Consider the following 13474-nt stretch of genomic DNA (forward strand, 5'->3'; position numbering starts at 1 on the left):
TTTTACACATTCCTTCACACCCTCAAGACACAAAGTGGATCCCTGTCGCCAGAAAATCACGGGTCCCTGTGGCACCCCTCGCCCTGGGGTTGGCCTCTAGGTCTCAGTATCTCCGGGCCTCCAGGAAGGGCCCTGAATCTTGCTGCCTCCAGTGCCCGTTCACCTGTGAGTCTGTCTGTGCGTCACTCACACTCTTCAGCTATGGCCCCCTCACACACCCGGGGAAAACTAGCTTGGTTTGCAGGTCACTTACTCTCTTCGGCCTAAAAGTTCCCACCTACCCGGGAACAATAGCCTGGTGTGCGGGTCACTCACTCTTCTTTCCACTGCCTCCCCCTTCCCACCCGCCCGGGAAGTTGAGGCTGACTTTGTGTGTGACTCACTCTCACACACCACAAAACAACAATAAGGTACCTTTTACATACACATCACCTATTACAGGTTTAGGTGTTACTGGCCAGTCCCGGTGCTATTGGATATCCCTCAACCCAGCTGTGTTGTCCCACCCTGAGTGTTCTCGGGCATATCCTCACTCCAACAGAATTCTGCTCAACCCTGCTCTTGGATGCTCTTGGAATATAAATCCCTCAACCCAGCAGGTTTTTAGGGGCCCCTCCTGTCCTGTTTCCTAGTGGATTGGGCTAGGAAACCTTGCTCCCTACCTCCAAGGGGTCCAACCCCTCCCTGAGACCCAGTCCCAGTAACCCCGGGGGATTCTTTCACTCTCTTATCACTTGATTCGTCTCTTTACTGGCCGCTTTTCTCACGATAAGACAGAAACGCAGCATGGGAGACTTCCACACTCACTTGGCAGGTCTGGGACAACCAGCCCGCCTCTCATTCATACACATTCATCCCCCCCGTACCTGCCCCCCCGAGAAATACTTACCAATCCTTTTTCCTTCCCGGGTTCTTCGTGCGCACTATTAGTCTTAGGGGGCCAATTACCGCGGTTGTAGGGAGCCTTTTTCCCTTCTCTTTGTTTTATTGCCTCCTTTTGTCCACAGATCGTAACCTGCATCTGTCGGTCACTTCAGGGGAGACAGATCGAGGCTGCCAAATAGGGCAGGGCGCGCCTTCCCCACTCTGACTCTCCTAAAGCACCGGCAGCGAGGTGTTAACCATCCTCTGCTACCAAATTGTGAAAAACGCCAATCACTTGTTTTCAAAATTTTAAAAGTTTAATAGTAATAAAATGATTATAAAAATAGTAATACAATTAGAGTAATAATAATTTGGACAAACTGAATTAGGACAATATGAGACAATAAAGACAAAGAGTTACGGATGTCCAGGTACCTTTTTCTGGGCAGCACGAGCCCAAAAAAGGACACCCGTTAACAAAGGATTAACCCTTAAAAAAAATAGCCTGTTGCATATTCATACACTTCATACATGATGCATAAATTCCATTCAAATACAGGATTCTGTCTGGTCATCGTCAACTTCTTCCTCCAAATCCTAACAGCGCCTTCGAGGCGGCAAGAAGTTCATTTCTTCTAATAAGAGGGCCATAAATTCTTCTTCTCTGAAAGATTTAGGTGTCCTGTGGCTGCTATCTCGCTGCGAGTCCTTTTTTTAAAAAAAAAGTATCCTACATAGCATCGTTTCTATTTTAACAATTTTTATAACCTAAAACTATATTTAACACAGTACTTGAGAGAATTAATACAGCATTACTTTCTAACACAACACATATAATATTCATTTTAATATTTGCAAAAAGCCAATCATAAAATACATGCATTTTTCACACCCTGTTTATTCTCTTACCCCCTTTTACTCTCTTATGCTTTTACGCTCTTACCCTCTCATCCTCTCTACCCCTCTCTTCTCTCGGGCCTGCTCCGAGCTGCGGCTGGCAGCTCCCAGCAGGGCCCTGCACCCCTGCCCTTTGCAATAAACCGCAAGTTCCACGACCTGGCTTCAGAGATCTCTCGTCTCCGTCTGTCCCGATTGTGCAATCCCCGACGCACCAACAGACTGGCGCCCAGACGTGTTTAAAGGGCCAGTTCAGCTTTTCCACCTGTGGGAGACTTCTCCATGCACGGTAACTAAAAGACCAGTTATAGCCGCCTTAAAGGTGTCGTGAGCACGGCATACCGTTGCTGTGCAGCGTGAAAGCCGGAGCTCCTTAATTTTGCCAAGGCACACCTCGAGCACAGGGAGTCGTTACTACGTAGCGACTGCCTGGAGCTCTCGGAGGAAATTGCCTGGCGGTCCTCGAGCACGGGTGGCCGCTGCCGTGCAGCAGCTACCTGGAACTCTTTGAGGAAGTTTGCCATGGCATCCCTCGAGCACGGACACGTTGCTGAGCAGCGCTGACCGGAGCTCTAAGGAGGGACTCTGCCACGCGCCCCGAGCACCAGGCGAGCGCTGGAAAGCACCGCCCGCACTGGAGCTCTGAGTGCAGACCTACCTGCGAGGTCCCGAGCACGGAAAGTCATTGCCAAGCGACGCCTAAAACCGGAGCTCTGAGGAGGGACCTGAACGCAGCTTCCTGAGCCCCGACTGGAGTGTCTGGCCAGCCCCCGCGACGGAGCTCTGATTGAGGACACTGCTTCTGTGACATCGAGGTTGGTAACACACTGGTCTAATAATGGGACAAACTCACTCTGCCCACGACAGATATCTCTATAAGCAACTAAAGCATTTATTAAGTTCTATGCCAAGTCAATTACCGAAACAGGAGTTAAAAAAACTCTTAGAATGGACTTTAATTAAGTTCCCAAATGCTGACCGTTCAGCCGTCTTTACCAGAGACTTTTGGGACCCAGTTGGAATTAGGCTCTTTAATAGTATCTCCCGGAGGGATATGGCTGCCGAAGAGCTGGTCCCAGCTTGCAGGGCGCTGGTTGAGCTGTTTGCTGCAAGGGGGATGCCCGCAGCAGTCGCCCCGCCGAACTCCGCTCCTGCTGGGAGTCCGCCCCTTGCCGCCGCGAGTCTAGAACGGGACACGACCCCCACCTCCCTATCGGACCCCACGACTCCGGTACCCGCAGTCCTGCTCACTCTTGCCGCCCCGACCCCCGCCCTCGCGGTCCCGACACCTGTCCCCTCGGCCCCAGCCACCCCACCGGACCCCACAGCCCCTCCCACTGCTCCCGCCATCCCCGCCTTTGCCATCCCGTTGGTCCCTGCTGTCCCGGCTACCGCGGTCCCCGCCCCCGGTTTCGCCATCCTCGCGGCCCCGCCCCTCAATCCCGCCTCTACGAGCCCGCCCACCAGCGTCACCGCGGCCCCGCTCCCCCCCCCCGAGCCCACCGCTTCCCCCCCGCTACCCGCGAGTGCGGCCGCTCCTCCCGCCCCCCAAGTCCCCCTCACCCCCGCCGACACAGCGCCGGTGGTGCCTGAAGTCCTGTCCGCATCCGTCGCTGCTGCGTCTTTGCAGTCCCCTGCCGCTTCCGGATCTGCGGTGCCGAGAACGCCTGTCGCGGCCGCGCTGGCGTCCCCAGCCACCGACTAGCCTACCGCTTGCCATGGCCCCCCCGCAGCAGACTCCCGCCGCCTCCACGCCGCTCCTCCTGCCTCCCGCCACCCCGGGATCATCTCCCGCTGACGAGACTGCCCCGCCGCCGCCCGTGGTCGCTTTCCCGCTCCTGCTGTGATAAATGAATTCACTGGATTCAAGGATCATACAATTATAAATTTATTATTATTATTATGCAAGCAAGAATAAGCAAAGTTCAGCGCTGGGCGGCCGGGAGTCTCCACTCCTCTAGGCTCGCACCATTCCTATCCCCAAAGTCCACCTTTTATTGCCTTTTTCTCCCGGGTCCAGGGATGACGTGGTCTGTCTTTTGCGCTTGCTCGTTCAGTTGCTAGGGGGTCTTTTTCTGCCTTCTGGTGGTCGTGGGATGAAGGCTCCAAGTCTTCCTCTTTTAACCGCTGAGTGAACTTTTCCTTATAAGGCATACCTATACAGTGGAATTTTCAGAACACTATACGATTCCTGCAAGCCTAAGCAATTCTTGTGAGTTTAGGGATTGTTATTACAGCTCTCCTCTGTGACCTCTTAGGTGAACTTTTCTTTACCATGGAATTCCCAAAGCACTATACGATTCCTGCAAGCCAAGCAACCATATGTGAACCATATGTGGCTATACATTTAAAATCAAGCGGTTTTAGCTATTTAGTTATTGCTTTGATATTGTATAATTATTTAGCTATTGATTAAATTAATGAATAAACGTATTACTACTTATTACACTGCCGCCGCCGCCGCTCGCCACCGCGGCCCCGGGCCGAGCCGTGCCTTCTCCACTGCAGCCTCCCGCTTCCGAGCTGCTGGATGGCGCGGCTCCGCCGCCTCCTGCAACCACGGACGTCCCATTGTTCCCTTCCACGGCCGCAGCCACAGCCCTGTCTCTCATTTCCGCAGCTCCGCCACCTCCCGCACTCCCCGGCCCGCCCGCCATGCAGCCAACCGCCATCATGACGCCCCACGTTGACATAGTGATGCAAGTCACGCATGCGCAATTGCTACAACGCCCCGCACCAGCAATATCACTCCACGCCGATTCATCCAACCACAGCACTGCTTTCGGGATCAGCCACACGCAGCAGTTCTCTCTCCACGACCCCGCCGCCACCCCCCACTGCTTTCGCCGCAGCTTTGGTACAGCCTCCCGATTCCGACCCGCTGCATGCTGCTGTCCAGCCACAGCCGGCATCCCTGTGCCCTGTAACGCCACTTCCGCCGCCACCGGGTCTTCACACGGCACCACAGCAGTCGAATCCTGCAGCGCCTTGGATGTATCCTTCCGCGTCTCTCGCTCTGCCGGACCTTGCGATCCTGGGCATGCCACATCACTGAGAGATCCCTCCGCAACGCGCAACCCTGCACAACCGATACCGAATATGCCTCCGCTGCCACGTCCTGTACCTCCGCCGCCTGCTTCCGTGCCTCCGCCGCCGCATCCCGCAGCCGACCCAAGCAGCACTGGATCACGTTCGCATCTCCTCGAACACCCAACCGCGTTTTCGCCTTCCACACTCCTGGCGCCGAGTGTGACTACTTTGTGTCACGATACGTCCGCACAGCCACATCCATGCACACAAACCGTGCAACGAGGAGGGGGAGGGTGGAATATGACAGCTGCTTTAATAAATACAGGACAGACAGAGAATTATTTTGCCCCTGCAAATGCCAACCCTTTGATCCCAACACAAAAGAATTTAGAAAAAGAACTGTTCCCAAGTAGCTCCAGAGTCCCCCTAGTGTTTGGGACTGACTTCTCAACCCAAAATGAGACACTAAACCCTGAAAATTTGCCAGCATTAATCCAAAAATTAGAAAACCCACAAAAATATTTTTATAATATTCAACTAACAGACTGGCATGAAGTCAGACGCCAGATTTGCAAAGAAGAAAGTCTAAATCCTTTAGCTATGCCTGTGCTATTCAGCCAGCAAGCTGGTGGTCCTAGAACATGGGTGGCTATCCCACCTCATGAGATAAAAGAATTGTGAAAAGCAATAAGGGACAGTGCTATCTGCTCCCCATATTTTAAGCAACTGCTGAAAAGTACCCTGGAAGGACATACACTCACACCAAATGACTGTAAAAACCTTGCTAGTATAATTCTCACAGATTCACAATATATGCTATGTGTGAAAAATGCATGTATTTTATGATTGGCTTTTTGCAAATATTAAAATGAATATTATATGTGTTGTGTTAGAAAGTAATGCTGTATTAATTCTCTCAAGTACTGTGTTAAATATAGTTTTAGGTTATAAAAATTGTTAAAATAGAAACGATGCTATGTAGGATACTTTTTTTTTAAAAAAAGGACTCGCAGCGAGATAGCAGCCACAGGACACCTAAATCTTTCAGAGAAGAAGAATTTATGGCCCTCTTATCAGAAGAAATGAACTTCTTGCCGCCTCGAAGGCGCTGTTAGGATTTGGAGGAAGAAGTTGACGATGACCAGACAGAATCCTGTATTTGAATGGAATTTATGCATCATGTATGAAGTGTATGAATATGCAACAGGCTATTTTTTTTAAGGGTTAATCCTTTGTTAACGGGTGTCCTTTTTTGGGCTCGTGCTGCCCAGAAAAAGGTACCTGGACATCCGTAACTCTTTGTCTTTATTGTCTCATATTGTCTTAATTCAGTTTGTCCAAATTATTATTACTCTAATTGTATTACTATTTTTATAATCATTTTATTACTATTAAACTTTTAAAATTTTGAAAACAAGTGATTGGCGTTTTTAACAGTGGTATTTTGGTTGTTAGAAAAAGTGAAAAACAGAGGCGGGGGACGAATAGATAAGATCTTGAAAAATGGGACAGAAAACCAGTAAGTTGGATACAGAAAAAAAGGGGAGGGGAACAAAAGAAAAGAAAAAGAGTGGGATCCTTTGCAGGTCTTGCCCCCTCCATTCCCGCTTGCGTCCCTGCTGTTCACGGCCGAGCTGCCTGTCCCGGGTCCCAGCTTGCCACCTTCTTCAGCCCCACCAGTCCCCGTCCCAAGGGCGGGCTCGCTGCTCGTGGCAGCTCCGCCTGCCCCGGTCCCCGTCCCAACTGTGGGCTCACTGCCCGCGGCATCTCTGCTGATCCCCGCCCACACCCCAGCCCCGGCCCCGCCGGTGAATTTGTCTGCCCCGGTCCCGGCCGCCTGGTCCGCAGCCGCCCTATTGGCCATGCCAGGAGTCCCTCCTGCCGCATGGTCTATGACCACCGCCCCGACCGCGTCAAGGGTCCCATCAGTCCCAGCCGTCCCATCTCCGATCCCTTCCCCCACTGCCCAATCCCCGGAAGCCCAGCCCGTACTGGCTGAGCTGGGCGCCGCCGCTACTGCTTTGCCTCTGCTGGGAGCCGCTGACTCAGCCGCCATTAGCCACATGCAGGCTGTCCGCGCTCCCATCTGGTATCTCCTGGAAATACTCCCTCCTCTGGTGGTTCCGGCAGCAGACCCTGCCCACGCTCCGCCCTTGGAGGACCAAGACTCGGCGCTATGCCCTCCCCTCACCTCCCGTCCTGCCCTGAACTCTGTTCCCTTGGTAATCACAGCTCCGACTCAAAGAAATTCTCTCTCCCTGGAGGAGGCACCTTACCAAAGCACTAGAAGTTCAATTAAAAGACAGCCCTCTCCTGATTCTTCCTCAAAACATGGGAAAAAGGCTATAGAGTATAAAAATCAAAAAGAATGGGATAAAGAGATTGGTCTATTTCCACTAAGAGAGGTCCCAATGGAAGGGGGTGGAACAGGGTTTGTAAATTCCCCTTTGACTTCTTCTGAGGTCAGAAATTTAAAAAAAGAAATCAAGAGGGTTTTGGAGGATCCCATAGGCACAGCTGAACAATTGGACCAATATTTAGGTCTGAACATTTATACTTGGGAAGAGACACAGTCTATAATGAAAATAATTTTTCTCAGGAAGAGAGGCAATTAATCAGAGCAGCTGCAATAAAAGCTTGGGAAAAAGATAATCCGCAAGACCCCCTCCGGAGAAGACAAAATGCCAACTACACCTCCTGAGTGGGGTCAAAATAATGAGGAGGGGAGGAAACAAATGAATGACTATCGTAATTTAATAACCAAGGGAATAAAAGAGGCAGTACCCCGAGGGCAAAATGCTAAAAAAGCTTTTGGGGCACGGCAGGGGAAAGAAGAAACTCCAACTGAATGGTTAGACAGACTTAAGAGAAATATTAAACAATGTTCTGGAATAGACCCTGAAACTGATGTGGGAAAAGCTTTGTTAAGGATTAACTTTGTTACTAATGCTAGGCCAGATATCAGAAAAATATTAGAAAAAATTGAGCATTGGCATTATAGATCATTAGATGATTTATTAAAAGAAGCTCCAAAAGTTTATGTCCGGAGAGATGAAGAAAAAGCTAAACTGAAAGCAAAACTTGTGGGAGCCACCATGCAAGAAAACAATTTCCAGAAAAATCAAAACCACCCAGGCACTACTCCTAGATATGAAGGTCGTAGAGACAGGGGAAAGGAAAAGAATAGATCCCCAATACAAACCAGGTCTCAGGAGCATTCCAGGAATGTTTGTTTTTACTGTGGGTGCAAAGGACATTATAGGAGAAATTGTCCTAAGCAGGTAAAAGATCTGAAAATCTTCAAAGAGATGGGCACATAGGAAGAATAGGGAGGTCATAGGCTCTATTTTTAAGGGGAAAAATACCATCTGGAGCCTGTGATAACTTTAAAAGTGAGTCCCCAAGAAGAAGAATTGGAATTTGTAGTAGACACAGGGGCAGAAAGAACCTGCCTGTTAAATATTCCAAAAGGTTATAGTGTGAGCAAAGATACTGTAAAAGTAACAGGGGAAAAAGTAGAAAGTTTTACAGTTCCTGTCATTAAAGATATGGTAATTGAGAGGGAAACTAAAATTTGGATGGGGGATGTCTTATTGGTCCCAGGGGCAGGTAGCAACTTATTGGGAAGAGACATACAAGTGCAATTAGGAATAGGAGTTATACCAGAAAATGGGAAAATGACAGCTAGAGTTTAAAAATTAGGCCAAGAGGATGAAGAAAAAATTAACAAGGACGTTTGGGCTGGGGAACGAAATAGGAGAGGATTAAATATTAACCCCATAAGGGTTACAGTTTAGAGAGAAGATTGTCCCATACGTGTACATCAGTATCCTATATCTTTAGAAGGATGGGAAGATTTGAAGCCAGTAATAGAAGGACTAATAAAGGATGGGACATTAGTACCTTGTATGTCTCCTCATAATACCCCTATTCTCCCAGTAAAGAAGTCCGATGGAAGTTATAGACTAGTACAAGATTTAAGGGAGGTTAATAAAAGAACTCGGACTCTCTACCCAGTGGTACCAAATCCTTATACTCTTCTAAGTAAAGTCCCACCCCAGAATCAGTGGTTTAGTGTGGTGGATCTTAAAGATGCTGTTTGGGCTTGCCCACTAGCCAAGGAAAGCCAAGATATTTTTGCCTTCAAATGGGAGGATCCAAAAACTGGGAGAAAGCAGCAATTAAGATGGAGAAAATTACCACAGGGGTTTACGGAATCTCCAAACTTATTTGGGCAAGTGTTAGAAACAATACTGCAAGCTTTCCTGACTCCTCCTGGAATACAAATTATCCAATATGTGGATGATCTTTCACTATCTGGGGAAGCTGAAGTTGGAGAGGCTACTATACAACTTTTGAATTTTCTCAGGGAAAAAGGATTAAGGGTATCAAAAGGGAAGCTGCAATTTGTGGAACCAGAGGTAAAATATCTTGGACACTTGATTAGTAAGGGTACTCGGAAGCTCAACCCAAAGAGAATTGTAGGAATTTTATCCCTTCCCCCTCCCTCTTGAAAGAGGGAAATCAGAAAACTACTTGGATTATTGGGATATTGCAGATTATGGATTGAGGGGTACATACAGGCAGTAAAATTTGTGTATGTAAAATTAACAGAGGGAGATGATATAAAATGGACCAAGGAAGATGATAAATTAGGAGAACTGAAGTTAAAACTGGCCTCAATGCCAGCTTTAAACTTACCCTCACTAGAAAAATCCTTTCATCTGTACGTGAATGTAGAAAAGGCGGTAGCTCATGGAGTTCTGGTTCAGGAGTGGGGAGGACTAAAGAGACCAGTAGCTTATTTATCAAAGATGTTGAACCCAGTGAGCCACGGATGGGGATGGCCAGTATGTATTCAAACTATGGCAGCTACTGCAATCCTGGTAGCACAAAGTCATAACCTTACTTTTGGAGATAAACTAACTGTGTGCACACCTCATGCAGTTCGAAATGTGGTAAATCACAAGGCTGAAAAATGGTTGACAGTCTCTAGAATGTTAAAATATGAAGCAATCTTAATAGACAGTGATGACCTGACTATAGAAGTAAACAGAGGTTTAAATCCAGCTCAATTCTTATATAGAGAACCAGCAGATAACCTAATCCATAATTGTCCAGAAATTATCCAATACCAAACAGAAGTTCAAGAAGATCTTGAAGAACAAGCCCCTTCAGAAGGGGAAATAATCTATGTGGATGGTTCCTCCAGATGTCTACAAGGAAAAAGAATGTCAGGGTATGCAGTAGTTGATGGAAAAAACATGCAAACTATTGAAAAAGGAAAATTACCTTCAAACTGGTCAGCTCAAACTTGTGAATTATATGCTCTAAAAAGAGCACTGGAATATTTAGCACACAAGAAAGGAACTATATATACTGATTCAAGGTATGCCTTTGTAGTAGTACATAGCTTTGGAAAAATTTGGGAAGAAAGAGGACTACTAAATTCAAGAGGAAAAGGATTGGTACACGAGGGGCTCATTTTAGAAGTTTTAGAGGCACTAAAATTACCTGAAAGAGATAGCTATAGTACACATCAAGGGACACCAAAAGGGAGTGACCCCAGAAATAAGAGGAAATAACTTGGCAGATCAGGAAGCTAAGGATGCAGCAGAAAATGGAGCTGAAAGAGTTATGTTAATATTAACTCCTAATGAGGAAAAATTGGAAATTATAAAGTTTAGGGAACCAGATAAAAATAATTAAACAAGATAGGAAGAGAACAAGATGAATCAGGGAAATGGACACTTCCTGATGGAAGGCAATTACTTAATAAGATGCTTACTAGGAAAATATTAGAAGATATGCATCAGAAAACCCACTGGGGTACCCAGGCTTTGTGTGATCATTTTTTAAGGAATTATGGGTTCATTGGGATTTTTGGAGTAGCAAAGCAAGTAACTGAAAGATGTATAATTTGCCAAAGGATAAATAAAAAGGTAATGAGAAAAACAACATTAGGAGGTGGTTAGTTAGCTCTTCGACCATTTCAAAGTATCCAAGTAGATTTTACTGAACTTTATCAAGTACAGAGATGGAAGTATTTATTAGTAATGACAGACCATCTAACTCATTGGGTGGAAGCAGTTCCCACTGTCAAGGCCACAGCCAATGTGGTAAGTAAAACCCTTTTGGAACAGATCATTCCCAGATATGGAATGGTTAATAGGATAGACTCGGACAGAGGAACACATTTTATGTCAAAAGTGTTACAACAAATAACTCAAGCCTTAGGGATAAAATGGGAGTTACACACCCCATGGCATCTACAGAGTTCGGGCCGGGTAGAGAGGATGAACCAGACTTTAAAGAGAATTAATAGTTGAAACCTGAATGTCATGGGTACAATGCCTACCTTTAGCCTTACTGAGAATCCAAATCCAACCCAGGTCAGACCTGGGGGTGTCACCTTATGAAATGATGTTTGGGTTACCTTTTCTAACCACTCAATATGAAAATGCCACCTTTGAGGTAGGGGTAATGAGTGTCAAAGGATATGTTAACACCATTGCAAAAACTCTTGAAAACTTACGGTTAAAAGGAATAATCCCTCAAACCACACCTTTAGATTTTAAAATCCATAATATTCATCCAGGGGAATGGGTGCTAGTAAAAACATGGAAAGAACAGTCTTTAACTCCACAATGGGAAGGTCCTTTTCATGTATTGCTGACAACCAAGGCTGCGATCTGGACCAGGGAACGAGGGTGGATCCATGCCAGCAGAATCAAAGGACCCGTGGAAGAACCTAAGGAGTGGACGATAACATCAATGCTGGGTGATACCAAATTGACTCTTAAACAGGGAATGGGTGGTAATGAACTGGGAAGACCCAAATAATCCAAGAAACATACACAGGATCACACCTAACTGGGAAATAAGACGGAGCTTATATCAGTGGTTTCAAGTACCATCTATACAAGCTTTGAGACGCCTCCGATACCCTCCTTGGGGAGGAATACTTCCACTCCAAAGAGGAGGATCAGGACTGTTTCAGACAGCAAACTCTTGTATTCAGGCCTTAGCCTGTGACCTATACAAAGAGGAGGAGGAGTTGCAACTTCCATCAGTGCCATATCAAATACCCTGTTTGATTCACCCAAATAGCAGACATGCTAGCTGGGTTAAATGTAAATGTTTAAATTGTGGGAAGAATTGGTATTGTAGTTCACATAATCGATGCTCTCGTTGCAGGAAGTGTCAAGTGCCAAATCAATCTCCTATCCAGGTAGAACCCAAAGCAACTGAAATAATAACTTTGTTTTGTGGATGGGAATTATTAGTGCCTGTTGAATGGGAAATATCTGAGGAATGGTGGGAAACCACAGTTAAGAAGTGTCAAAAACTATTTGCCTGGAAATTAACTAAGAGAAAGTTTAAAGGAAATAGAGGGTAAGACCAGATTGGCCTCTATATTCACTACCAAGAAGATCAAATACACCTGCTGTGGGTTGCAACCCCATAGGCATGGGAGGTAGGAGTATAAGCCATACTGGACCTCTGTTATTCCTTCTTCTGTCACTGTTGCCGTTATGGCCTAGCGACCTGGTTCGGGAAGTCCGGCACGGTGACCCAAGGCCCAGGGTCACTCGGTCCAATGCTACATACACCAATGTGGTGGACAGCAAAATGGCGTTTATTGAGGGGTCTCAGGGGTATTTATGGCTTGGGCAGTCTGTGTCATTTCCCTCTGCTCATGTCCGGCCGGGTGTGGCCGGGTACAGAGCAAAGGTCAGACTGCAGGGTGAGGGGGAGCTTCTTATTTACCCGTACAGCCCGAGATCTTCCGCACGCAGATCCCTAGCTCTCCACATTTCCCCCCCCTCATGATTAGTAAAAATCTTATAAAATGTAAAGGTTACAAAATTTCATGGGTTAGTAGAATTAGCGTAAAATCGTGTGTTAGTAAGTGGCACGCCTTAAAGTAATTGTCGGCGCTCGAGAAACAAAATGTTAGCCGTTTCCAAACGCCTTTTAACAAATAGCACCAGTTTGTTTAATATGCAAGGCCTGAAGATTAGGGTTAGTAAGATTATAGTGACTGGGCCTATTAGGGTAGAAATCAGGGTGGTGAGCCATGGAGACCGGTTGAACAACGACTCGAACCAGCCCTGTTGAGCTTCTCTATCTGCTTTCCTTAGGTTTAGCCGATTTCTCAGTTCGGCCATGGAGTCTCTGACGACTCCGGTGTGGTCTGCATAAAAGCAGCATTCCTCTTTCAAGGCAGCACACAGGCCTCCTTGCTGCATGAGCAAGAGGTCCAGTCCTCTCCTGTTTTGGAGGACAACCTCTGAGAGTGAGGAAAGGGATTTTTCCAGGGAAGAGATGGATTTCTCGATCCTTTGCAAATCCTCATCAACTGTCATCTGCAGTTGTGCCAGTCCCTGATGTTGTGTTGCAAGGGCCGAGATGCCTGTGGCAGCGCCGGTAGCTCCTAAAATGAGGAGCATTGCAGTGGTGACGCCTGTTATCACCTCTCGTTTGTAGAGCCGGTTGGGTTCCTCGAACAAGCGGTACACCTCTTCTTCTTGGCGATACAGGACTCTGGGGACAATTAGAACTTGGACACAAAAGTCAGTAGAACACGCTTAAGAATGGACTGGAGAGGGTTGGTTTGGTTAAGAGATCGGATGGGGAGGCTAGTTTCGACCTCTGTGTTTCGCGGCTAGAACTACCGTTA

The sequence above is a fragment of the Agelaius tricolor genome, unplaced genomic scaffold (genome assembly GCF_023055355.1).
Source record: "Agelaius tricolor isolate 1412-34295 unplaced genomic scaffold, bAgeTri1.0.p SCAF_21, whole genome shotgun sequence".
In the NCBI taxonomy this organism is placed as follows: Eukaryota; Metazoa; Chordata; class Aves; order Passeriformes; family Icteridae; genus Agelaius; species Agelaius tricolor.